General features: G+C 42.2%; 1 protein-coding gene across 2 annotated transcripts in view; it reads left to right on the top strand.

Moving 5' to 3' along the window:
* AK8 (adenylate kinase 8) overlaps positions 1 to 22,052 on the top strand; it is a 2,747,949-nt gene that overhangs the window by 1,107,456 nt on the left and 1,618,441 nt on the right. The window lies entirely within an intron of this gene.

The following is a 22,052-nucleotide window of genomic DNA, read 5'->3' as shown; positions in this document are numbered from 1 at the left end:
CAGGAATTCAGTAGCAGTAAAATTTACTGCTAGCTTCAGTTTTATATAGGACATAAGAGAGGAAGACTTGCATTGGCCTTCTGTAACGAAAGTGCTGTGACCAAATCATATTGAATCTATAGCACTGCAGTAAGTAACTGAAGGTTTTGGCTATAGTAAAGCACGTGTCTGGGTCTGTAGAGTTTCTCAAAAATCTGCACTTTGCTCTGATATAAACAGTGTGTCTTTATCTGTCTATAGTATTTTCATAAAATAAGATACTTAAGATACCTAGCAAGTGATTCCTAATCCTGAAGAGAAGCCATGTTAAATTGGTGGGAGCATTCCTTTACAAGTTCCAGACCAAACTCAACCAAATCTAACAAGGAGTGCCATGCTTAGTAAATTCTAGATTCTATAGTTATGATATATAATGGCCCCATAAATGTCAGCACTATCCCAACAACTATATGGCACATAATGATTGTTTTCATACTCTGCTTTACTGTGCCTGCTTTGATCAAACAGGATGCAGATACAAGCTTACTTGAAAAGATAATCTTCCTGCACTAGAAGGACTTAGCACCTAAGGCCACTTAATTTGTTTTTTCCCAATGTCCTGTTTGTGTGAGAGAACCTCCTCACATGATCTGTTTTTCCATACTCTCCCAGGCTTCTGTTTACTTTTTATTTATTTATTTTTATTTTATTTTACATTTGTTGACCGGGAGAGTCCGACTAGATACATGTCCATTTTCAGCGGAGGCCCAGGGAGAAAAGCTCCACAGATTAAGAACAAACAACTATGAGATTTCTACATAGCAAGCAAGTATTCATAGGAAAACACATGGTTTAACAAGATTCCATAGTTTTAAAGTTACAAAGTACAATATTCATTGGCAGTCATTTAAGTTAGAGTAAATTCGTACTTGGAATGTACTGGTTTCCAGTAATAACATTGATTGAGACAAATGTACGTAAAAGGGGGTTGGGAGAGGATGTTAGGGTTAGTTTTGTGAGATGTGGTTGGGTTTAAAGTTGGAATGTGTATAACTGTTGGTGTGGGTGTTCGCAGGTGAGGCACTATAAGGAGGAGTCACGATTCTTCCTGAAGGGATAGAATGAAAAGGAGCATGAGACTGGGTCAGAGGGTGCGATATGGGTCTACCTGGGGGGTAGCAGGGGCATAGCCATGCGAGTTTTAGGTGTTCTTTTAGTAGATTTTTGAATGCATTGAGTTGGCTGAGGTAATAGCAGAAGGTAATGAGGTACAAATTTTACCCTAAAACAAACAAAAAGAGTGAAGCTGTCTGGAATTAGTTTGTAGTTTAAGTAGATTAGATCATGCTGGGGGGTTTCAGTTGGAATTAGTTTGTAGTTTAAGTAGATTAGATCGTGCTGGGGGGGGGGGTTCAGGAAGTAGTAGGAGTTTCTGGGCGAAAGAAAGCTGATGGAATGAGAGGAGATTTGGGAATTCAAGCCAGTTAAGTTGATTTAGTGAATGACAGTGGTGGGCACGGTAGGGGGCACCAGTAGCAAATTTGGCAATTTGTAGCAACTGTTAAGCTTGGCCATTTCAGTTTTTGGTAGGTTGGTGAAGATGGGAGCAACGTAGAATAGTGTGGAGAGGAGGTGGGTTTGAGCTATGGTTATTCTAGCAGGTTGGGTTAGAAATGGTTTGTTTTTATAAAGACTGCCCAGTTTTTTGTGAATGTTTTTAATAGTTTGAGTTATATTAAGGTCAGACTTGAGGATGTTGTCAGTGGTCACTCCTAGCAGTTTAGTATGAATGTCTGGAGAGATGATAGTCCCATCTTTGGACACAATATTGAATGTGTTGGGTATTGAAATGGATTTGTTTGGTTTAAATAGCAACAGTTTGATCTTTTTGGGATTAAGTAATAGGTTTTTTTCAGAAACCAGGTTTCTGTAATTTGGAAGGCTTTTTGGGTAATGGAGAGGAGTTTGTGTGGGTCATTGGCTGAGCAGACTAATGTTGAGTCATCAGCATATTGTATAACAGTTGCATCTTGGCATATGCTGTGGAGCTCATTAATGAAGATGGAGAATGGAAGGGATTCCAGAATGGACCCTTGTGGGACTCCTGTGGTAATAGGCAGCAGTGAGGATAGGTTGTTGTACCATCGAACTGCTTGTTGTCTACCATGTAGATAGTTTTGGAACCAGGCTAGTCCGTGATCACTAAGGCCAAGATTAGTAAGGGAGTAGAGTAGTTTGGGATGGTTGACCATATCGAAGGCTTTTGACAGGTCCAAGAATATGACAGATGTTAATTTACCCAAGTGCCTGTCTTGGTTGATGAGGTTTGTAAAGGAAAGAAGGGCTGTGGTTGTACTGTGGGCAGGGTGGAATCCATGCTGGGTAGGAGAGAGAAGTTGGTTATTAAGTAGATATGGCATAAGTTGGTAATGTATACATTTTTCAAGAATTTTTGCTAGTGGGGACAGTGGCAATAGGGCGATTGTTGATGAGGTCAGTGGATGTTCCACCTTTATGTAAAGGGATGATGTAGATGGTTTTCCAGATTGGTGGGATGGTGCTTTCTGATATAGATTGGTTAAGTTGAATAGAGATTGGGTAGGCAAATTCATTAGCAGCCAACTGGAGGTGTTGTGCTGGGCTGCCATCCACTGCTAGGGTAGTAGGTTTAAGTTTGGTTCATAGGTACGTACTAGGCTATCTGCCCTGGGGCCTATATAAGCCTAGCCAAAAAGGTTCCCTGGCTTTCACCACCCAAGAAAATTATTTTCCTGTGCCTCTGTCAAGCAATGCCACAGAAGTGATCCCCGGGGTGAATTTTCTATTTCCCATCCAGTCGTCAAGATTTTTCTTAGAGGGCCAATGAGGAGCTTTGCTTGACATGAATGGGTAGTTTGTTCCAGAGTATGGGAGGTCTCTGGGACAGGAATCTATCCCTCCAGCACGTTCTGTTTATTGTGGTGACAAGGTTTAGGTCCCTGGAGTGTGCGGTTCAGAGAGATTGGGATTTCTTTAAGTGTAGCATGTCCAACAGCTCTGGGTCTAACATAGCTTTGTATGTTAGGCAGAGATCGCCTCTGAGTAGGTGATATGCGACGGAGTAGAGCTGGAGTTTTTTGAGACAGTCTGCATAGGGCATCTGTTTGAGACCGGTAATCCTCTTAGTGAGGTATTTCTATGGCCTTTCCAATTTTTGTAGGTGTCTTGTGAGATACATGCTAAACGGGGTATTGTACTCTATAATGGGTCTGATGAGGGATGAGTAGAGCGGAACAATGACCTCCTTTTTTCTAGAGGAGACCCCTTTTGTGATGAGGTGTGCCACATAGAAGGATTTCCTGACTACTGTGGCGATGTGGTTATCAGAAGAGAGACTACTGTCCACCTGTGTCCTGAGGTCTCTTATCACACTTTCAGTGTTTAGTGAGCTACCACCTATGTGGTAGTTCATGGGTACCGAGTTTTTGCCAAAGGGGATGACAGTGCACTTCTTGGCATTGAGCTTGAGGCCATGACTTTGACACCATGCATCTGTCTCTGTGAGGCCCTTTTTTAGAATGTCTGCATCATTGGTGATTCTATTATGGATCCCAGTTTGCAGTCATCTGCGAACTTTGTTAGCCAAAGACCTTCTGTGTTGGCCTGTGTGTTTGGATAGTAATTGTTTGACATAATTGGTAGGGATGGGTTGGAATCAGAAGGTAGTTTGGGGACTGACTGCAGGTTTGAGGATATTGGTAGCAGTAGTAGTGGGTTGTTGTTGAACTAGTTTAGAGATGGTTTCTATGAAGTATTTGTTGAGTGATTCAGGTATGTCGGTGATTTGCCTGTGGAGGTTGGTGATGGGGTGGAGGGTTTGCCGGGGTGAAGTAGTTTATTTATTCCTGCCCAGAATTTTTTGGGGTTGTTTTGGTGCCTGTTTTGCAGATGTAGGACATAATTATTTTTATCCTGGAGAATAGTTTTTTTGGTTTGGTTTCTAAGTTTTTGAAATTGTTCTCTAGTTGCTGTAGTTTTTGTGGCTCTCCAGTGATGCCAAGCTCTATTCCTTTGAGAAATCTTATTTTTAGTCTCTCTGGTGATCCAGGGGGCAGTATTCATTTTGAGTTTTGTGGTATGAGGTGGGGCATGGGCATCTAGGATTTTTAGAAATGCGTTGTTGAATTGGATTACAGCTTCTTCTAGGGGTACTTCTTTCAGTATGTTCCAATTATGGTATTTTAGTTTGAGTTTGAATTTGTTTGGGCCAAAGTTATTTTTGTTCCGGGTGGTTTGTATTAGTGGGATAGAGTTGGCATGGATTTTGTATTTTAGTAAGAAGTGGGGTTGGTGGTCACTAAGGGTGTCCAGAAGGACTCCTGCTTGGTATGGAGTACTGGTCTTACTTATCAAGATCCAATCTAGGAGACTTTCTTTGATTTCAGCATTTCCTAGCCTAGTGCTAGATTGAATTACTTGGGAGAAGCTGTAGAGATTAATATGGTTGCTGGGGTTAGTGGTTGAGCAAGTGTTCCAGTCAATATTAAAGTCACCTAGGTTGATGGTTTCTTGATGAAGATTTTGATTAACCCAGTGTAGGAGGGATTCTAGGGAGGGAATATTGTTGCCTGGTGGTATATAGCCAGTGATAACATCGATTGATTTTTTTGTCGTTAAGTTTGAGTTTGGCAAGGAGAAGTTCAGAAGTATTGAGGGAAGGGATTGGAGGATTAACAGTACACATTTTTAGGTTGTTTTTGTAAAGTAATGCTACCCCACCCCGTTTTTTAGATGGTCTACCGTTTTGTAATAAATTGTACCCAGGTGGGAGGAACTGACTGTCTGGTGTTGTGGGTTTTAACCATGTTTCAGTTAAGGATAGTAAGTCAGGGGAAAAGGAGGATATCAAATCATGGAGTAGGTGCACTTTATTATTTATGCGTCTGATATTTAAGCTAAGTAGTAGAAGCTATTTTTGGTCTAGAGATGGGAGATAGGTTGAAATGGAATAGATGGAGTATTTGTGCAAGGGTTTGGCCCTGGGTTGGGGTGTATGTCTCCAGCTAGGATCAGTTGACGGCTAATATGGTTTAAGAATTTGGTTAGTTTGATTAGAATGGCTATGTATCTATTTGTAGTAAGTGATTTGGTAGAGATTGTGAGGAGTCTTCCTGAGGGAGGTGGGAGAATAATGTGGTGGTGACTACTTGGGAATATGTGTAGGCTATTGTGATGGGTGGGAGGTGTGTGAGAGGAAGTATGTTTTGAAGGTGTAGTTAAGGTACCATTAAGTATGGTTTGGTAGGAGGTAAGGTAGTGTGTTGATGCTAGGAGAAAGAGGATGGTGAGATAGACTGTGTGCATGGTAACTGGCTTGTGATAGTGTGTGTGTGTGTGTGTGTGTGTGGATGTGTGTGTGGTGGGTGGAGATAAGGGGATTGATTGATGATGAGGAGTTAAGCTTAGTGATAATTGGTTAGGTAGGATAGGTGGTTGGGTTAGGTATAAATCTAAGGGGGTGGGAGGGAGGGGAGAGTGGGACCGGGAGGGTGGGGAGGGTGGAAAAGGCATGTGAGTGGAGAGGCAGGAGAGTGGGCAAGCAGGGCAAAACCAAGAGCAACAGGGTCCTAAAATCAGTATCAGTGTAGACACTAAATAAGTAGTAAAGTAGTAATAAGAGGATAGGTATAAATTAGATAGTATAATTAACAAAAATTAAAAAACTTTTTAAGCTTTTTTTTTCTTTTTTTTTTGCTTTTTTCTATTTTTGTTGTTATATACCACACAAGTTTGTGGTTTTTGAGCAATTTTATCCTTCTAGTCACTTCCAACCACTTAATTCTCCTTTGATGTTAAGGTTTGTAGTTCTGTTTCCTGCTATCTCACTTTCCCCCAATAATATCTTTCATTTTGGACCATTCTGTATATGGCTTTCTACCAAAATGTTGGCATTTGAAATCCTGAGTGCTGAGACAGCAAAAAAAGACCAAAAACAGCAGACGAGAGAATCTCGAAAATCACTCTTCCTCTTTAAACTTTTTTTTTGCAGAGGGGAAGTAAGCCCCCCTGTATCCCAGAATTTATATATCCTATGTCCAAGATTACCATATCTTGGCTAAAAGGGAATATTCTGGGAAATGTCCATCTTGGGCCTGGTATATGTAAGTCCATTTTTTCGGCCATTCAGTCTCCATGTTTTGGGATTTGCTGTAGTGGGTCCCAACATTTCAATTGGTTACCTTCTGAATAAGACTTATGGGTAATTTCATTTTTCTCTTAATGGGTTCCTACTAATTTGTGGATTCCTAGGCAGCATTACTATCAAAAGTTTGGACTTTATAAACTTTTATCAGTTTTATCAGATGTATGCAATTGTGTGAATGATTGCTATAGTCAGAAATGCATTTTCCAATGTTCATGAATTGTATTATGTTCATATCTGTGTCTTCATGTACTGTTAATTACGTGAATGTGTGAGAGTCCTTCTGGTGTTCATTGACATTTATCTATTTCTGGATCTGGTTCTACTTGTAATTTTTAGAGCAGAGCTTTTTTTTCTTATCTGGCTTTCTTCTAACAAATGATCTGAAGTAGTTTATTTCATTTGGTCTTCAACCTGTGGGTACCGGATCCATATCGGATCCTAGCCGGCAGTTTCACTAGCATCTGCTCTGAGCTCCAAGCACCTTCCCTTACCATAATACACCTCCACTACCTTCCAACCCCTCATCTCATTTGCTGCGGCTTGCCTGAAGCATCATGATCTCCTGAGCTCCGAGTTAGTGAGTGGGTTTTTACTTTTTAAGCAACTTTGTTGCTAATAATTTTCAGTGTAGGTGTTTAGGTTTCCTCTCCTCCTCCCCTCACTGGTGTGGCATGTGTTACAAAGTTTCCTAAGTAGTTTAGTGCTAGTTTGTTAGTCTGTATTGCTTCCCCTCCCCCCTCAGTGTTTGTGTGTCTTGAGTGTGTGGTGAGTGGTTTGTGACTGGGAAATAGGTTATTTTTCTTCGCCTTTTTTCCTTCTCTAGTGTGTTTTCTTGTACATTCATGGCTGACCCCAAGCCTTTATTTAAAAGGTCCACTGAGTGTGGCCATAAATTGTCTCCTGCAAATGGCCACACTCTTTGTGTGATGTGTTTGGGCATTGCCCACTTTTTGTGTGATGTGTTTGGGCATTGCCCACTTGAGTACAGAGTGTACTATCTGTGCGGGTTTTAACGCGCACGCTGTTAAAGACAGGAATGCTAAGTTGGCCCTCAAAGGCCTTCTTTCCACTTCTGAGGCAGCTGCCACGTCCACAACTTCGGTTACAGCGGCTGCTGTGGCTGCCTCTCCTTCCTGTCTTGCTCTTGCTTCTTCTCCCTCCCAGGCTGGGACTCAAACTCCCACTTCTAAGCCTGTGGAAGTGGAGCGGAAAAGGGACAGAGAGAAGGAGAGAGAGCACAAGGGCAAGCACTCTTCTAAGCCAGAGAAACACAAGAGGTCTTCGGACCTTCCTTCTACTGCCGCCAAAAGTCAGGCTAGGATCTGTGACTCCCCTCGGCTCTGATCTCCGAGATTTTCCCCAGAGCCGTAGGAGACACATCTTCCATCTAGGGCCTCGGTTCCTCGACTAGCCAGGTCAGAGTCCGTGGCCTCGTCGAGATCCACGTGGAGCTTATCAGAAGTTGACATAGATAAAATGAGGAGGTTCATTCGTGCTCAGATCCAGCTGGGGGTCCTGCCAGCCCTCTCCCTCTGGATGGGAGAGGTCCTTCCCTTTTTCACATCAATTTCTCCTTCTCCAATCCATCCACCAGTTTCGGAGTACTCAGATCCAAGGATGGCCTTAGTCAGGGGGTCGGCGCCGACAGTACCTGTCTCCTCAATGCCGACAACTGCCTGGAGCGTGTCGATTCCAACCAGTTCGGATCAGAGTGGCTCTTGGAGCCGGAGCTTGGGTGTTGGATCCGAGGGAGTGGAACTTTTTTCATCGGCTCTGGCATTGTAAGGCCAAGTTCCCTCCCTCAGAGCTCTGTCCACTTCTGGCCAGCTCTGATTCCCACATCAGATCTGGGGATATCGGCTTCCATTTTGGTACCCCAGGAGGTTTGTTCTCCCTCGGCATTCAACGTGGTGGAAAGGGTTCTCTCTTCTGGATCAAGACCCTTGACAATCCCCTTGGATTCCGCCCCAACCCCCCTTGGCTCTATCTACACATCCCATCATTTTACCAGACTGAAAGCCCGTGCTCGAGGAGCCCCAAACTGTTCCCCCTGAGAACACGTGCCTTGCGCGTTCCCCCAGGAGAGCCCCACCTGAGATGTGCCTCGCAAGCATACATGTAAGAGGAGGCACTTGGACTCCACCAAGTCCCTCACTGAGGATACGGATTTGGATGATGGGGAAGGTTCCCCCAGGTCACCTCCCAAGGATGTCTCCTTTGGAGACAGCATGGAAATCTTACGCCAGCGGGGAGGCTGGTCCGTCCCAAACCTTCTTCTGACGAATCCGTGTTCCTGGAGGCTTTCGGCATGGGCCCATCTACTTCCTGGATGTCCCCTCCCGCAGATCCCCTAGTGGACCTGGTCACCTCACGGGCCTGGAAGGAGCCGGACAACATGGAACCAATCCCTAAACATCCTGATAAGATCTTGAGTCCACCATCAGATAGACCAGCGTGGAACAAGGGCTCCTCAGTGGATGCTATGGTGGTAGCAGCAGCCACAAAGAAGGAACTAGCCCAAGAGAGTTCCTCGGTTCATCCATCTGACAGAGAGTTGCTGATGATGGACCACTTAGGGAAGCGGGTTTACGCTTCAGCGACCTTTTCCATTAGGGTGCTGAACTACTTGGCCCACGTCACAAGACTCCAGCGCAACCTGGTCAAGGAACTGGCTGAGTCTCCCCCTAAGTCCATGTCTCAGGAGGACAGAGACTCGTTCTCCACAAGGATGGCCACTTTGAAAGCAGTCTCCAACACATCCATGCGACTCCTCTCACATGCCGCTGAAGGAGCATCTAGGGCAGCTGGGTCTGGTGTGTCCATGTGGCGCAACACCTGGCTCAGACTATGTCAGTTTTCGGAACCTTTCAAGGCGTCCTTTGTCAATGCTCCTCATGACGGCTCTAAGCTCTTTGGTAAGACCGTCGAAGAGACTTTAGTCCAGAGTGAGAAGGATGGGAAGACACTGTCTGCCATCGGAATCTCGAACCCTCAAAGATCATTTTCCCAGAATCAGAGAGGGCAAAAGAAGAATGGTTCTGGAATTCGCAGTATTCCCGGGACACTCAGGGCTCTACTTCCCCCAGAGGCAGAGGGGGTCAGAATGGACACCAGCCCAAAGGTGGTGGGGGGGTCAGATGAATTTTGTGTCTCAAGAACCCTTCTTGGACAGGCCTGGACAGTGACCCTGAGGGATTTGCCCGACTGCTCTATTCTGGAGGCAGTCAGGGGACGATTGTCCTTGCACCTGGTAGCATGGGAGTCCGTAACATCAGACTGCTGGGTGCTTCAGAACATATCCAGAGGATACTCTATCCCCTTTGTGGTTCCTCCCAAACACCTCCCGGAGGTACCACCCATGCAAAGGGAGGCAACAGCACAGGAAATTTCCAAGCTGCTAGAAAAATGAGCCATCAAAACCTTGCCCCCAGATCAGTCCAGATCGGGCTTCTACTCCAGGTTCTTTTTGGTGCCAAAGAAAACAGGGGACGTACGGCCTATTCTGGATCTATCTACCCTGAACCTGTCAGTTGCCAAAGAAGAATTCTGGATGGTCACACTACAGTCCATCATGCCGTACCTACAATAGAGCGACTGGATGTGCTCGTTAGACCTCCAGGATGCCTACTATCACATAAAGATGCACAGAAGCTCCAGGAGGTTCCTCCACTTCCAGCTAGGAGTCAATCATTACCAATTTCGAGCCTTACCTTTTGGTCTCACCACAGCCCCCAGGGTGTTCACCAAAGTGATGGCGGTAGTAGCGGCTCACCTGAGGCTTCAGGGGATTCAGGTCTACCCATACCTGGACGATTGGCCCCTCACTGCTCCCACCAGGCATCTACTTTCTCAAACCAGGGATTATTTCTTAAAGCTTGCCCTGCATTTGGGGATCACAATCAACACATTCAAATCACTTCTAAATCCTGTCCAGGTGATAGATTACATTGGGGCAAGGATAGACACCTTACAGTGCAAAATCTTCCTGACCTTGGAGAGAGTACAAAACCTGAGGGTGCATGTCTCTCTGATCTACCATTCTCATCTTCCATCGGAAGAATCAGTGTTGAGGGCCTTAGGTTCACTGGCGGCGACCATAATGCTTCTTCTGTGCGCTGGTTACATATGAGAATTCTACAGTGGACACTAGCTGTACAATGGTCTATGTTGGAACTTCCATTGTTGTATCCAATACAACTCAGTTGAGTCTGTCAGTAGTCCCTTCTGTGGTGGATGTGTTCTCCGGAGATTTTGAAGAAACAACCTTTTGTTTCAGCCCCTGTCCAAGCCACAGTGACCACGGAAGCCTCCCAACTTGGATGGGGGGATCATTGTTTGGCCAGGACAGTCCAAGGCCTGTGGTCCCATGTAGAGACCAGCTTGCACATAAACATTCTAGAGATGAGGGCGGTCCTTTTGGCATTGCAGGACCTGCATGCCTTTCTTAATCAGACAACATGTCAGTGGTCTGGTATATCAACAAACAGGGAGGGACCAGATCTTACCCACTTTGTCGTGAGGCCATGACTGTGGGAATAGGCAATCTCCATAGGTCGTTTTCTCATAGCAACGCACATTCCGGGACGGTCTAACATTCTAGTGGACAGGTTAAGTCAGACTTTTCTGATGTCTTATGAGTGGTCTCTGAATCTTTCAGTAGCGGAGCAGAACGTCCTGGAGTGGGGTCAGCCTTGCTGCTATCTCTTCACATCTCCTTCCAACGCGAAGTACAGTGAGTTATTTGCTCGGAATCCCCTGCCGAGGGAGTCCCCCAGAGATGCTCTAGTCTGTGCTTGGCCTGCCGGTCTTCTGTATGCTTACCCTCTAGTACCTCTTATTCCGAGGTTTCTACAGAAAGCTCATCAACTGGGGAGCAAAGTGATCCTCATTGCCCCATTTTGACCTCGCCAGGTATGGTTTCCCTTCCTTTGGTCTCACTTTCTGGCTCCGCCCTGGATCTTAGATCCTATTCAGGATCTGATTTCACACCCATCGAGGGTTCCTCATCTGAACCTGGACAGTTTGAAGCTCACAGCTTGGCTGCTCATAAGTCTTCAACCAGGAAGGTTTACTGCAGCAAATGGAAACGTTTTTCCTTTTGGGCTTCTCAAAGGAGTTTAGACCCCTTCATGGCTCCTATTTCTGCCATTATTGATTTCCTAGCCAATATTTTTCAACAGGGAGCTAGTTGTTCTACTATCAAAGTTCAATTGGCTACCATTTCTCATTTTCATGTGAGTGAGAATTCTGCCTTACTAGCCTCCTCCAGACTGTGTAAAGCCTTTATCAAAGGGACTTCTCTGTTCCCTGTCAAGGATCTTTTTCCCCCATGGGACCTTACTATGGTTCTTCAAGCATTGGTCGCTCTGCCTTTTGAACCTGCTGCAACCACAGATCTAAAATTCTTATCTTGGAAAACAGCATTCCTGGTGGCTATCACTTCTGTTAAAAGGGTTTCAGAACTGCAAGCTTTGTCCATCAAACTTCCATATATGATTTTCCACAAAGATAGAGTCTCCCATCGGACCAATCCATCCATTCTTACTAAGGTGGCATCACAAGTTAATATCAATCAAACCATTAATTTACCTGTCTTCTTTCCTAACTTTGCTAACAAAATGGAATACAAACTCCACTTGTTGGATGTTCATAGACAGTTAAGTTTTTATTTACACAGGACCAAAAACTTCTGTAAATCCTATCAGCTGTTTGTGTCCTTCTATAAACCCTTTTTGAGTAAACCTTTCTCCAAGGTCACTATTGCTAGGTGGATTTCTTCATGCATCCTTTAGATCTATAAGGACAAAGGCATGTCTCCTCTGGGTCAGGTGAAAGCTCATTCCACTACATCCATGGCTACTTCTGCGGCCTTTTGGTCTAGAGTCTCATTGGATGATATTTGTTCTGCAACTACCTGGACCTCATCTCATACCTTTATTTCTCACTACAAATTGGATTTGACTTCTAGAAGGAGAGCATCCTTTGGTTCAGTGGTGCTCCGGAATATCCTTCCATGAGGGCCATCTAGAAGTTTAGTAGCTGGGGACTCTGTCCCACAGGTTGAAGACCAAATGAAGTAAACTAGATAAAGAAGTTATGTACTCACCATAATGTTCCATCTGAGTAGTTCTACTTAATTTGTCTTCAACCGTTCCTCCCTCCTTCCCCTGACCTTATCATATGAACAGCCTGTTGGCTGCAGTTGTAGGTCATAAAGTGTTTTTCAAGTCAAGTTATCAGTATGAAGGTCAGCAAACTCGATCTGGGGGTTGGAAGGTACTGGAGGTGTATTATGGGTAAGGGGAGGTGCTTGGAGCTCGGACCAGATGCTAGTGAAACTGCCGGCTTGGATCCGATACGGATCTGGTACCCACAGGTTGAAGACAAATGAAGTAGAACTACTCAGATGGAACGTTATGGTGAGTACATAACGTCTTTTTTTCTTAGTGTTACTAAATTTGTAGGTGTTGGCATTCATCTGTGTACAGCTTGCAAAAGGCTCCCCTTATTTTCCTCTGAGTGTAAGGAGCTTGTTTTATGTTTGACCCTTTCATCAAATTGGATCTAATTTTGATGTCAGTTGTAGTTATATATCAGTCTACTTCATGGTCACTGAGTCAAACCCTGAACTTTCACAGTGGACGCAAGAGCCTTAATCCTCCAAAGCAACTGGTAGGCCTCCTTTAATATTTTTTTTGTAAATCATGGAGGATTGCAGTCTGTCAGTGTCAAAGAGTTAAGTAGTTTGAGTTACAGTTTGTCAAGCAGTCAGTACAGATGGGTAAGTCTATGAGCTGTTAAACAGATGCATCCTGTAGTACAGGGTTGACTGTGTCAGCCTCTACATGTTCTTCTATGTGACTCCGATGAATTTACTTTAACAGACAATGCTCCTAGGGCATTTGTGTTCAGTTGGCTGTCCCAGGCTGTTAGCAAATGTGTTACATATTTGCCTTTTGAATTCTTGCATCCTTCACATAGACACTAATTAGTACTTCACTATATGCTGTTTTGAGTATGAATCCAAGCACGTGTCCTGTAGTTTAATGAGTTGCCAGATGCATTTTCACTAAATGGGAGTTTCAAGGGAACAGAAGTTCACTGTTCCTCATGCTAAGTCTTTTTTCAAAGTGAGTGTTTTTTTTTTTTAAGGAAATAGCTGTCAAGTGTGCTGGCAATTAGTACAGAGCTTAAGGTTGTGAACTGTAGTTCCAATAGTACAGGGTTTGATTTCCTCAGCCCTTGTCTGCCGACTGTGTGACCTTGAGGAAGTCACTTAACTAGACATTGCTCCCTGTTTGACCCAAAAAGGGACTATATTCAGCTGACAGATTATTATTGTTGTTGTTATTATTATTATTATTATTATTATTATGTTTTTGGTAATTGAGGAGAGACGGCCAAGTACTGGGATATTAGTATGGCTGGCAGGGCACTGGCACAGATGTCAGTGTCAAACAAATAAACAGCAATAATAATGTCTTGTTAAATGACTTGCTTAATGCCACACAGCAGGTAAGGTGGAAAGATTCTAACCGTGGAAGCAGCTCATTAACAAGTTGAAGCTTTAGTCCTGTAAACTAACTGCCAGAGTAACAGTTTTTAACAAATACAGGAATCCTTTACAATCCAATCTTGTAGAGAAGACTGTATCACAGTAATATGCAGCAATGACTGCATAAAGGATGCTGAAAATCAGACAATTATGAGAGCCCAAGCATAATGAGGGCGAACAGCAGGAAGAGCCATGGCAGTGAAAATAACTAAAAAAAAAAGTTTTTAGGTGTGAAATCATGTCCCTTCTTTATTATATCATTTAAGTAGTACTGGCTCTTGTTTATGTTCCAGATTGTGAGCCAGGCATGCTGGGAAGGGAGTTTGTGAATTAGGAAGGCTGTTTGGAGTAGCTGTAAATTCAAAAACTGAAATTGCTGCCTACTCTGGTGGTCAGTGAAAGCTGCATTGAACAGACTAGCAACAAGACTCTTAGACTGGTAATACAGAGTCAACTCTAGGCATAAATTGAGGGGGGGGGGACTGAAGACCTCCATCTAGTGTAGCTTTGCTGGACACTATGAAAAGGGGGTTAGACATCTTCTGAGGATGTTCGATTACCTGAGTACCTGTAAAGGTATGGGGGAACCAAACCCTTTAGGTGCAGGCATAGTCCAGGGTAAGAGACCCCTTGCCAGACATAATACTCTATCCCCAGATATTGTAACTATTAGTTACTTTCACAAGAAAATGAAACCGAAGCTTCATCATACATCTGATTATAGCTATATATAATGCTGATGTGGTTGCCTTGGCTAAGTGTGTTTCCCCGACAGCTAATTCTGGTGGGTTGTGCCCCCCGTCCATGGCTGTAGTGCTAGTTTGACTGGAGACCTTGCTGCTGTTTCAGAGAATGGTGAGGACTCTGATGAGGACAATGCTGATTTCCTAGTTGGCATTGAGTCCAGTCTCTCTGATTCTTTGTAAGGAGAAAATGAGCGAAATTCCAAGCAAATGCTCACTTTTCCTCACATGATATGCTAGATTTAGTGATTGTTTTGCTTGGGAGCAGTCTGAAACTACCCCAGAGGTAGGCAAGGTCAATGACCTTAAGGAGGATGAGATGCCTAATTCTATGGCTAATTCCCTCCTCTCTTACTGGCCTTGAAAGATGTTTACAAAGCTGCTTGCAGGACACCAGTATCTATTCCAGTGTCCCTAAAAAAGGCTCAGAGAAAATATAGGGTCTCCTTGGATATTTCAGGTCCCTTTTTCTCATTTGACTACTGACTCGCACTGCAGTCTCCCCAGCTTTCCTTCTCACATAAAAAGTCCTTGGCTTCATCTAATCCAACATATTCTGATACGTCGGAAAATGGTTAGATCTTCAGGGCTAAAGGATGTTTTTTTCTAGCAATCTAGTCTTTAGAATGTTAAATTATCAAGGCACTATGTGGAAATGTATTTTATAGTGTGCGCATGGTTTGGATGATTTTGCTGCATCTTTACCTGCAGAGCAAAAGTCTTATATGAATGATATTGCTTCTAATTTGATTCAGCGTTAGAAATGCTTCTGGTGCTGGAGTGGAGATGCGACGGTTAAAACTTCTGTACCCGTGGTTGGATTGGGACTTAGTTGTAGCTGGTGCTGGAATGGGAGATGCAGCGGTTGAAGCTTCTGTGCATTTAGTGGCTAGTTCTGTTGTTTTTTTTGTGTATTTGTTCTGTGTTGTTGTGATAATATCTGTGTTTATGTTGAGCTTGAAGGAATGTAATTTCCTTCAGCTGTGCAGTTGTGTGTGGTTGAATGACAATAGAGTTATTTTTTACTTTTTTTTTTAATAGTTGTGCTTGAATGTGCATATACAGCCTTGAGAAATGTTGTTGCTCATGTTATTTTAAGTCAGTATGCTTGGTTACATAATCAGAACTTCTCTAATGATTTAAAACATGAAATTTTCAATGCACCTTTAAGTTCTGAATTGGTGTTTGGGTACTCTTTTAAACAGATTAACAAACTGTGGGATGATGGAGGCAAATTAATTCCTGCCCCCCTCCCCCGGCTCTCTCTCAACCCTGCAGCCTGGACACAAAATGTCTCAGACAAATGGGTTCTAAGAATAATTTAGAGACAATACACTTGTCAGTGGGTAGAAAATCCTTCCCCTTTTAGGGGAATTCCCCAACACCCCCAGACCAGACAGCGCTGTTTCCTTCAGTGCTCCATCACATGGTAGAGGCCAGTGACTGTGACTAACAAAGGCAAAGGATTTTACTCCTGAATCTTTCTGGTATTAAAAAAGGAGCACTCTCTGGGACCCATCCTAGATTTTTCATTTCTAAACATCTTTGCAAAAGTTCTGAAATTCTAAATGCCCACCTTGCTGTCTGTTATATTGCTGCTTTAAGTCCATTGTTATCTCAAGGACGCTTATCATCATATTTCTATTGCTCCCATTGACAGGAAATTTTTGAAATTTGCTGTGTCTAGCTTACATTATCAGTTTTTCTGCATTACCCTTCGGGCTATCTACTGTACCTTGAGTGTTTACAAAGTGTCTGGCCCCAGTAGTTACTTCTAGGCATCCACATTTTTTATTATTTAGATGACTTACTGATTTGTACAGATTCTGTATCCAGGTATTTGGAGTCCTTAGACAAGGTTACATCCTTCCTTTCCCACCTGGGTTTCAAATTTAACATTCAAAAGTCCTTTCTCACACTTTTCAATGAACTGTCTTCCTAGTGTTTTGGATAGACATAGTAAAAAAGATGCCTGAGTGGCAGTACCCACCTACCATCCCTCAGATTGTGCATAGTTGAGGTGGATTAAAATCTCTTTGATTTGGTTGTTGTATGGTATTGCGATTGGCTGTGTATTTACTCTTGCTAGATGATTCTGGCTTCAGGTACTTTACCCTCCTACTTTGTGGAAGTGAAAAAGCCTGAACAGTCACTTACCATCTCATTGGAGGGTTTCCCTGTTAGGAAATGCTCAGGCAATCAGCTGTCACAGGAAGAAAGAGGGAGGGGAGTCTGAGCTAATGAAATCTGCCAGCACTGGGTTACTTTGGCAGATAACCCAAAATTTCACTGAAGCGGTAAGGAGTTTGAACATCTACTGTTAAAGGTAAGTAGGACTTGCATAACTGTACTCTTATATACTTAATAAGTTGCTAGAATAACAACCTTTGTATTAGCAAGCATTTTAAGAAGGATACAAAGTCTCATACTCACATGACTGACATTATGTAACAAATGCAATCCACAACAATTTGCCAGGAAGCCACAAATTTTACAAAAACAGACTAGAGTACCTCTCAAATTATTTGTTCAAGAATGCTGGATGAAGCCAAAAATAATGAGAAGACAAAGGCCCAAAAAGGGACATTTTTTAAATACTATTTTATTTTATCTATTTGTTAACCAGGTAAGCAAAACATTCCTTTTCATGAGTAATCCGGGAACACTGTCTGGTTAAATGATTCGCTCTGTCACACAGTCGGGAAATTGAGGTGGAAGGATTAAATACTGTATTTTTGTCTGCAGGATGCAGTTCATTAACAGCTGAGAGCCTTAAGTACTAGGCAGCTCCAATTCACTTAAAAATTTAACAGAACAACAGGTGTCACATGGACCTACATTTTCTGAACAATAAAAACTGTGAAACTCTTGACAGTCACCATTATTGACTGACAGTAATCCTCAATGATTTGCCAGGAAAAAAACAAGTTAATGGGACTGGGAATAAATACAAGACAGAATCAGACATGTTCTCCAAACTCCGAGACAGATAAGAGGCAGACTGTTGTAATTCACTTAAAAGGTAACAGACTATGCATTGCATCCACATGCATTTTCAGTAACATGAAACTCTAATTACTGCTATTATTATTATTACCCTTTTAAGCACAACCTGGATAACTGGATGGGAAACAGAAAATATACCCCTGGAATTCCACTCATGTCCCTGCTGGACAGGGGCATCGGGTGCTGATTTGTCTAAACATGGGCTAAACTCGTGGCTAAGCTTATAAGGGCCTCAGGGCTAGTAGGCTAGTAACCTCCTATGATCCTATGAGGAAAAGGAAGATGTTATTAGAGGTCTGGCAGTTAGTGGGACTACAGCTCTAAACTTATAATGAGCTGCTTTCTATAGTTAAAGGTGTATGGTTTGCCTGTTCTGCCTTTGTTTGTCTACTGTGGGACTTTGAACAAGTCATTTAACCAGAGATTGTTCCTGAGTTGTCCTACAGTTGATTTACCTGATTAAGAAATAGATTGAAAAAGATACGGTTAAAGGTGTAGGCAAGGATGCTCATTTTCTGAGTGATTAAAAACTATGAAACTCTAACAACTGGTATATTGACTGGCTGAAATCCGGACTTATTGAAAACATACCCATTTTAGGAGTTGTACAATCCGGGTCTGAGTGAAGTGTGCAATCCATAAGGTCAGTTTAGGAGTTCTGAGGTCCAAAGGTCTGACTTTGAGTTGACATTGTGCAATCTGCAAAGGAATTCCATTTAAGGTCTACCTTCAGTGAGGACACACACACATGCGTGTATTCCGTCTTCCTTCAGGAAGGTCCTGTTTGCAAAACCTAACTTCAAGTTCCATCCCGTTTGCAAGTTTGCCACAAACTCTAGGGGGTTGCTTTGCTTCAAGAAGGAATTAGGTTAACAATACCGCATTCAGTTCAAGCAACCCATGTTTCCACAATGTATGCACCTATGACAGTGCCTTCTGATGCTGAGGATGCATGATGTGTGGTCAAGTTTAGGGTTTAAACAATGGAGAAAAACAAACATTTAAAGAAAAAAAAGTGCAACAGCTTGGGGTGGTATGTAGTCAGCCATGACCCCCTCTAGAGTCAAGGGCCCCTGGTTGACCCACTGAATTACCCCTTTTATAGTCTACCATTGCCAGCATCTCATCAACTACATACTTAGAATTTACAAACTAGCAATACAGCCTCTGTCAAAGACCAATTTCAGTCGTCTGCATCTGAGAAATTTGTGATATTTTTTTTCTGTTACTGTATATGGAAATTCAAACAAATGACCATAACTTTATGTTTCTTAATATACTGCCTCCAGATTTTCAGAATATGTTTGGGTTCAAAATCATGAATGATCCCATTGAGCTGGCATTTTTTTTTTTTGTAAACTGTCACATCATACAAGTGTGAAAATCATTTTTTATGTGTTAATTGCACATTGGCACAGACATGCTAAGATAAATATCCTGACTGTTTGTCTTAAAACACTGATTACTGCAAAATCTGTGACAGTGTTTAATTTAGTGAACATTTTGCTGTAGCCTTTCTGAAGTTCAGCATTTTTACTCCAGATTTGAAAAATGCCATGCATTGGTCCTCACAGAAATGTAGACCCCTAATATGACCATTCTGAAAGTTTTATCCCAAAAATACTAGCTGCCAAAGTTACTAAAGTTAATTTTGTTATACCAGATTTGCAAAAATGCCATCTAGGGGGCCTCACCTCTTAAATAGTAAGTGTTCTTGCACATTTCAATGCTGAAGAAGAATACTAGAAAGGAAGTATTTTTTCCACATAGTGACCGTAACATTGACATTTATGACAGAATTTGCAACAATACTTCAGACTTCATTACATAGCTGCATAAAATGAGTATGCTGTGAAATCACTGTTTAAAATGTAAATGCACAGTGGTACTTCAGAATTTATGGCATAAGATGAGGATTGTGAAAGTTTTGCCAAAAAAGGCTAACTATCAAAGCCATGAGTCAGCATTTAATATTTGAATTATAATGTTTTAAACTTCAAATCTGTATACACTAGATTTGCATAATGATATTTCTGGGACCTTGCGTCATGTAATTCAAGTTCAGTGCTTGTTGTCTAGTGCTGTTTTCCACCACCTCCAGAATTAATATGAAGTATTTGTTTGTTTGTCCATCCAAGTTCACTTCTCATCTCCTGATTTCATGTTATCCAGGGTCTCCCTACCCAGCTCCCAAACTTAGTCTCAGTAATTGTTATCTTCAGTCACTTCCTGACACCTCTTGAATTCAAGTTCAATGCTTATTGTCCATGTTCACCTGGTGGACTCCATCCCATGTCTCTTCCCAAACTTATTTTCAGAGTGCATCTATTCAGGGTCACCACCTCTCCTATCTCCCAAGATTCTCTTTTGTGCTTGTAGTCTGGGACTGTACCTCCCTCCCCAGAGAGTGCTCAGTGCATGTTAATACATACCTTACAACCTCCAGAGAAGAGATTCAGGGACAAAGCCCATGGGAATTAGGGCCATTTAGCTAAAATCTGGGACACCTAATTAGCATAAATGATGCATGTTCAAAGACATGGCCAAGGTAATGAGAGTTATGGAGACAAGCAGGTTAAGCTTTACTTTGATTTTTATTATAGCATCTTGTATCTAAATTTACAATAGCATAAATGCTACTGTCCCAAACAAAAACACAGGAAGCAAATCAAACTGCACTATTAGAAAAAAGATCAATATCAAAAAGTTACCTGTATGCAAAAAAATGTTTTCTGTCCAGTACTGTGGCTCCTGCAACACATCATGAAACACTTGTAAGTACCCACTGTGGGCTTCCTCCACTTCCCCCTATTCACAGTTAAGCTGTGAATACATAGGAAGTAGACCTATAGTCTATGAATACATTAAAATAGAACCATCATATTTAGTAAGTGCAACATCCTGAAAAAAATGTGTGTGTGTGTGTGTGTATATATATATATACATATATATATATATATATATATATATATATACACACACACACACACACACACACACACACACATACACACACATGCACAGTATGAATCACAAATGGTGGTTATGCACCAGATCATTCCTTCCAGTTTTGTCTGTATTCTGCTTTACACCACTTCAACCATAATAGGCCCATCTTTTTTAACCTTGCAGACGTACCACCATAGACACAATAAAATATGTCATTTAATAAAACTCTTAAAAGACAAAAATGAAGAGAACATAGGATAAGTGCTTTTGGTCAAACCTTCTTCAGATCCTTTATTCACTCCCATCAAGGCAAAACTTTTAAACAGTGTTCAACCAATCATGCTGTTAAGGGGTGGTTCCTCTTCCATGGCTAATGGAGACTGGTCCCTCTGGTGGTAATCCTCCAAAGTTACAAGTAGCAGGGCTAAATTCTGCTTATTCCCTCTTCCTGTTTCTACTTTTTATATTTATGTTCCGTTCTCTCACACAACCAGTTTTCTGAGATTTGACTTAAAATTCTCTGAAAGGGAGATAGAGTTCCTTGATGTGAAACTCTGCCTGACCCCGGGTAAAGGGATAGAAACCCTGATTTTCAGGAAATGTACATGGCAAAACCATTTGCTACATCAGACCAGCATGCACTTAAGGCACATCTTTTGAAATTTAGTGGGAAATCAGGTCACACATATCTCCAAATTATGTTCTAGGGACGATATCTTCTTAAAAGAAAAATAAACTCTTGTGAACACCCTTAAGGGAAGAGGATATAAGGAAGAAGATACCAGAATGAGCAGAGAAGCCATGCAACTCAGAACGGGTATCCCCTATATTCTAATAGGAGGCGTGAAGAGACGAGACACCCACAAGATAATAGACCTTCAGCTAATTTGAGGTGCACACTGACTTACAGCATGGATAATGGATTAATTTGTAATACTATTAAGAAGTTTTGGCCAGTCCTAACTTTGGATGAGAAATTATGAAACATAGTGGGGGATAAGTCTAGCTTTGCATTTTGGAAAAAGAAGAATCTGAAGCACTTATTGTGTTAATGTGATGGCCTTACTATTAGCAGATATAGTACACAGTACCAACGTAAAGGTACCTGGAAATGTAGTTTTTGCAAAGCCTGCCCTTTTATATGGACACATAATATATTTAAAGACCCAGTCACAAAGAAGAGTTATATCTTTCAAGGTTATGCCACATGTACCAGCAAGAACATTGTATATTTAGCCATCTGCGAGGCATGCTCTTCCTACTATATAGGTAAAACAAACAGGGCTTTTAAGGAACAGATTTTACGCCATCGATCAGACATAAGAGATCAAGTAGCTACAAATGCCCTGTATCAGCATATTAAGGTGGAAGAAAATCACAGTTTCAAATTTATGGCTCTAATGAAGCTTAATGAAAGCCCAAGGGGAGGTGACATGAGAAACAGAAAAGAGGTGGAAGAGACCAAGTGGATTATGGAACTGAGAACAGATAAACCATCGGGCCTTAATGGAATGGTACCTCTAAAACCCATTCTGAAAGAACAGAGCATAAATATAAAAAGTAGAAACAGGAAGAGGGACTAAGCAGAATTTATTCCTGCTACATGTAACTTCGGAGGACTACCACCAGAGGGTCC

Source organism: Protopterus annectens, chromosome 16.part0 (assembly GCF_019279795.1).
Source record: "Protopterus annectens isolate FY-2018-M chromosome 16.part0, PAN1.0, whole genome shotgun sequence".
NCBI classification, from domain to species: Eukaryota; Metazoa; Chordata; order Ceratodontiformes; family Protopteridae; genus Protopterus; species Protopterus annectens.
The sequence above is the reverse complement of the archived record's forward strand: the minus strand, read 5'-3'. Positions and strand labels throughout refer to the sequence as shown.